Source organism: Myotis davidii, unplaced genomic scaffold, assembly GCF_000327345.1.
Source record: "Myotis davidii unplaced genomic scaffold, ASM32734v1 scaffold178, whole genome shotgun sequence".
NCBI lineage: Eukaryota > Metazoa > Chordata > Mammalia > Chiroptera > Vespertilionidae > Myotis > Myotis davidii.
The window spans coordinates 131,049-137,538 of record NW_006290668.1 but is presented as its reverse complement, the minus strand read 5'-3'; positions in this window follow the sequence as shown (position 1 = coordinate 137,538).

Here is a 6,490-nt window from a genome sequence, read left to right as displayed (position 1 = left end):
TCCTCTAAACTCAGTCATCTGGAAACGACTGTGGCATCACCGAGATGTCGCCTGTCCTCACATCGTTCTTGAGCAGAAGGACGTGCACGGCACCCTGAAGTGAGAAGCATGATGATGCAGGATGAGACGCCCCTAGGCCTGGGCTGCCTCGCCTGTCTGCCGGCCGGCGGTGCTGTGGGGGTGATGTGAGCAGCTTAGCAAGTCCCCCATGTGCAAACAGAGTTCCTGCCTCCAGGCTGAGGCGGTGTCTGAAATTATGGCCTTGGAGACCGTGCCAGTCTGTGCAGGCTACAGTAACAACGTACCACAGACGGAAAGACTTAAGCGACAACAGAGACTTATTTTCTCACAGTTCTGGGGACTAGACATCCAAGATCAAGGTGTGGGCAGGTTTGGCTCTGGGTGTCTCTCTTTGGCACACACACATCCCTGGCGTCTCCGTGCTCAAGTACCCTCTTCTTACAAGGACACCGTCCGATTGAATTGGGGCCCATCCTAACAGCCTCATTTCAACTTAATCCCATTGTTAAAGGCCCCATCTCAAACGTGAGGGGCAGGAATAGAATAGTGGGGATAGCTGTAGTTTAAGAAATATTAACCCTGCTCTGTTAACCATGATTGTTCTGTTCTGATTCGAGAAAGCACATTCTGACCTTAGCTGAGAGTTGTACGCCCTGGATATGGGAGTCAATCTCGAAATGCAGTCCCTTCTCCTTTTCTGAGAACTGCCTATCACCATGAAAAGATGAACATGCACAGTCTAGTTCTGGAGGCGCCCGCCCTCTGCGACCCCAGGCCTGCGTTGCCTGTCACCTGTACCATGACACCTGCCTGCTTCCTCAGGCCTGTAATTCCTACCACTTCCCCATGTAACCTTTATCCTTCTACCCGACATAAGCAGCTGGCTTATTGGGGTGGGGGTGGGGCTAAAGCGGATTTTCATGGATCACCTGCTGACCCCTCATACTGTCGACATTTTGGGAATAAGCGCTCATACATGATTCAACCCTGTCTCTGCTTAATTGGCTCAGGTAGTGACAGCCCCCAGACCCATTGGTTGTCCAGTTTCACAAACACAGTCATTTTGAAGCACCGAGGGTTAGAGCTTCCACGTATGATTTTGCGTGTGAGCGTACGGGGAGACGATTCAACCGTAACAGACAGTCCTTGGTTTTAGGATGTACCAGTCCTTTGGGGTTCTCTGAATAAGGGCAGTAACTATTGGATACGTAAATGGACTTGTTGTCCATGAAAGCAAGGGACAGGATATAATTAATTTTAAAATGAATGGGTGCAATAAGTTATATGTAAATTAACTCTCTAATTCAGTGAAGGGCTGCAGAGGAGGCGTGGGGCCCACATCCCCAGGTTCTTCCTCTCAGCTGTCCCACTCGAACTCCATCCTTACAGACAGAAAACAAGAAGCACGAACCCAGAGATGTAAAGAGAGCTATAGACCCCTCACTCTCCCTGGGTATCTGCCTTAAGCCCGGGTGCTAATAGGCCGTTTTCACTGAAGAAAAACCCTGGGACTCCAGCAGAGTGAGAAGAAAGGTCAGAGACCTACATACGACGATCCAGAACCTGAGAGCCAGCCCTCAGTTTGTACCTTTTTTTAAACCTTCTCCTTGGAAAAGGATGGCGGGGAGCTGTGTTTGTCTCTGCCGCTCTAATGAGTAAAGTGAGAGAGTTTCCCCTGAGAATTCCTGATGGTAAGCCCACATTCCTGTGGGATTAGTGCAGTGATGGTGAACCTTTTAAGCTCGGCGTGTCAGCATTTTGAAAAACCCTAACTTAACTCTGGTGCCGTGTCACATATAGAAATTTTTTGATATTTGCAACCATAGTAAAATAAAGACTTATATTTTTGATATTTATTTTATATATTTAAATGCCATGTAATAAAGAAAAATCAACCAAAAAAATGAGTTCGCGTGTCACCTCTGACACGCGTGTCTTGGTTCACCATCACTGGATTAGAACCTAAACTTGTACTATCGGTGTAGCCAGGAAGACCTCCAGGCAAAATTTTAGAATGTTTCCAAGTCAGCTATTCCCACGGTCCATGGCATAAGCAAACACTAACTCTATCCAGAGAAATACATTTTAAACCCAGACTTCAAAGAATTTCCACAGATAAAATCCCAAGGAACATGAGTTCCACAAACCACAAAAGCAGAAGCAATGAATCCCAGCATCAGACCCACAAATGGTATAAATATTGGAATTATAAGGTACAGGATATAAAATAAACACATTACATTTTAGTTTTTTATTTTAATGTTTTATTTTATTAATCTTCACCTGAGGATATTTTTCCATTGATTTTAGAGAGAGTGGAGGAAAAGGAGGGAGGGAGAGAGAAACATCGATGTAGGAAAGACACATTGACTGGTTGCTCCCACACGTGCCTCACCTAGGGCAAGATCAAACCTGCAATCCAGGTACATCGTTGACCGGGAATCAAACCCATGACCCTTCCATGTGCTGGCTGACTATCTAACTGCTAACCTTCCCGGCCAGGTCAATATATATTAAATTTATAAAGAAATTAAAGATGGAGTTTGAACACTATTGAAGGAAAGGAGACTATCAAGATTAATGAGGAAGATTTGAATAAGAAAAACTGGAAATTACTGAAGTGAGAAATTAAAAACCCAGTAGAGCCCAGCTGGTATGGCTCAGTGGTTGAGCATCGACCTATGAACTAGAAGGTCACAGTTCAGTTCCTGGTCAGGGCACATGCCCAGGTTGCAGGCTTGATCCCCAGTGTGGGGCATGCAGGAGGCAGCTGATCAATGATTCTCATTATTGATGTTTCTATCTCTCCTTTTCCTACCTCTCTGATATCAATATATACATATATATTTAAAACCTAGTAGACAAATTAAATAGATTATATCACAGCAGAAAGGAGAAGAAACTAGAAAACATTTATATTTTAAGAAGTTACACAGGTTGCAGCACAGGGAGACAGGAGAAGGGAAACTGCACACAATGGGTTAAGAAATATGGAACAGAATGGGAAGGTCCAACATACAGCTAATTTATGTGAGGGTTTTTAATGATAGAATGGGGAGAAGCACATTTGAAGAGATAATCTGAGAATTTTTTAGAATTGATGACTCTTCCTCAAATTTAGGAAATCCAATGAATCCTACACAGACTATTAAAAATAGATCCACACAAGACAAAGAGTAAACCTTAGCACACTAAAAGGAAAATCATCACCAAAGCCAGAAGTGTTACTTCTTATTTCTCAATGGCAATGAGATAATAGTAGCCAGAGACAGTAGAATGAGATACCAGAAGTGCTGAAATAAAATAACTGCCACACAGAATTGTATGTGCAGCAAAACTACCGTTTGAGAGCAAAACTAAAATTATTGTTTAGGTACATCAAAAACTAAGGAACAATTCCTAAGATACCCTCTTCCAAAGAACTTCTAAAGGATAAACTTCAGAAAAAAAATGAAGAAAATCCTAGACTGAAGGTATGAAACATAAAATGGCCTGTCCGGTTGCTCAGTGGTTAGAGCATTGGCCAGCAGGCCGAAGGGTCCTAGGTTCTATTTCCAGTCAAGGGCACGTACCTCCGTTGCAGGCTCCCCAGCCCTGGTTGATCAGGGCGCATGTGGGAGGCAAACAATTGATATGTCTCTCACATCAATGTTTCTCTCTCTCTCCCCCTCCTCCCTCCCTTCCACTCTCTCTAGAAATCAATGGGGAAAATATTCTCAGGTGAGGCTTAAAAAAAACCAAAAAACATAAAAATGAATGGTGAAAAAAAATAGGAAACCAAAGTGAAGGTAAACATATGTTTACTCTATCAAAAGTACAGCAATAACCCAGGGACACAGACAATAGGGTGGTGAAGGCCTGGGGTGGGGGGCAGAGGCAGGCAGTAAGGGTCAATGGGGCGAAAGGGGAGACATATGTAATACTTTCAACAATAAAGGCTCTTTAAAGTACAGCAAGAATGTCAAATGTTAGTGTTAAAAAAAGAACCACAATCAAAGAACTTATAAATGGAGAGGATTTTGTTAAATACACATAAGTAACCACCAAACAAAGAGAAACTAAGTATGAAACTTTCAATATAGTATAGAGGGGAAATGGATTTGTTGGGAGGAGACTCGGGCCAAACAAAGGCAAGAAGCAAAAAGAAAATAATAGAGAAAATGAAACAGGGGTGGACAGAATGACTGGAGGATTGGGGAGCAGATGACAGCTTCTTTGTTCAAGGTTAGGTGAAACATGACATTGTATGGTTGTTAAATGGAAGGAAGACCAACTATGTATAGAAAGGTATGGATGGATGCTGAGTAGTCAAAAGGATGGATGGACTATGTGGGGTACTAATTCTTTGTTTCTTAGCCCAACCTCACCCATTTATTCTGGACTTTGTGTTGCTGAGGCTGGGAATCTACAAATCACATTTCTCCTTTGCCAGCTGGCTCCCTAGTAGATTCTGCCAAAAGAGAGCACAGAAAGAGACAAGAAGAGTGCCTGCTGCTTCCTGTTTTGCTCTCTGTTCCTGTCAGCATCATCCCATGGTTCTTCCCCCTCCGAGTGGCAGTTGCCTCCTGTTTTCTCCATACTCTGTCTCATTTTCTGTCCCCGACATAACAGTACCAGCTGTCCGATGCCTCCTTGTCAGAGGTCTGGTCTTGGCTCTACAGGAGTATCCCTTCAGCCTTCTAGAGTCAATATCCAAACCTCATTCCTTTGTTGCCCCGGGCTTAGGGAATGAAACTGATTTCTGCATTTATTATCTTTGGTTATTACATATTCCCACTTTGTCACCTCAGCATCAACTTAACCAACTCCTTTGTTGACGTCTGTCTGCTGCTAAATTGATTGGTTCAGTTTCATTTTTCTTTTTCTGAACTGACTGATACAGATATAAATATTTTTAAATAATAAAATAGCCCAGCTGGTATGGCTCAGCAGTTGAGCATCAACCTATGAACCAGTAGGTCATGGTCAGATTCCCTGTCAGGGCACATGCCCAGGGTTACAGCTTGATCCCCAGTTGGAGGAGTGCAGCTCTGAAATCAAAAAAATATATTAAAATAATAATAAAATAAAATTTTGAAATATATACACGAATACATTTAAAAATCTTGACAAAATGGACAAATTTCTGCAAGCATAGAAAATGCCAGTACTGCCGAATCCGGTTTGGCTCCGTGGATAGAGCGTCAGCCTGTGGACTGAAAGGTCCCAGGTTCGATTCCGGTCAAGGGCATGTACCTGGGTTGCGGGCACATCCCCAGTAGGAGATGTGCAGGAGGCAGCTGATTGATGTTCCTCTCTCATCGATGTTTCTAACTCTCTATCCCTCTCCCTTCCTCTCTGTAAAAATCAATAAAATATATTTTTTAAAAAAGAAAAGAAAATGCCAGTACTGAAATAAGAGAAAACAGTAAACTATAGTTAGCTGATGACTATTAAAGACCCTGAAATTTTAATTAAAAGGAGCTCCAGAAGGTTGAACAAGGGAGTTCCACCAAACCTTCAAGAAACAAATAGCACCTGCAACATACAAATCATTACGGGAGAAAAGAAAAGACATTTATTTTATGAAGCTGGTATATCCTTGATTCCTAAACCAAATAGGGACAATTTGGGGAAAGAATATTAGAGGCCCATTTGACTATCTAATTGTACATACAATTTCTAAATAAAATATTAGGTGAGAAAATAAAATAATGTATTAAAACTAAAACATCATTAAGTGGGTTGTAGTAAGCAAACATTAACAATGCAATGAATGCACTCCATTATGGGATAAAGAGGAAAGACACATAGTTGCCTCCATAGATTGAAAAAAAAATTGGGGGGAAACAAAGAAAAAAACATTCGATAAAATTCAGTATCTACTTATGATAAAAATTCTTGGGAAACTTGGAATGGAAAGGAACTTCCATAATTTGATAAGAACTCTCTACCAAAAATCTATCACAAACTTCACACTTCACATAGAACCCTAAACTCATTCCCTTCTTCAGGAAGAAGATACAGCTGGGCACCTTTCCCTCCTGGCTGTCATGGCCACTGCAGTAAGTCATTATAAATAAATATATAAGAAATGGGAGGGAGGGTGACAACATTCTCATTATGTGGATGTCATTTGGTATTCTGTATAGAAAGTCCAAACCATTAAAACTCATAAGATATTCATCAAATTGGCCAAATAAAAAATAAAATTGGGGAAATGAATAGCATTCCTCTATCCTATCTAATAAAAGAGAAACATGGTAATTAGCCATAACTTCACTACCCTTCCTATTGGCTAATCAGGGCGATATGCAAATTAACTGCCAGCCAAGATGGCGGCCGGTAACCAGGCAACTGATGCGAACAGGAGGCTTGCTTGCTCCAGTCACAAAGGAAGCCAATGTTCCCCGCCTGCCACTGCTGGACTCTGAGCTGCTGTCTAAGAAACATTGTTACAAATATAGAAGCTAAACAAAACCCAGAAACA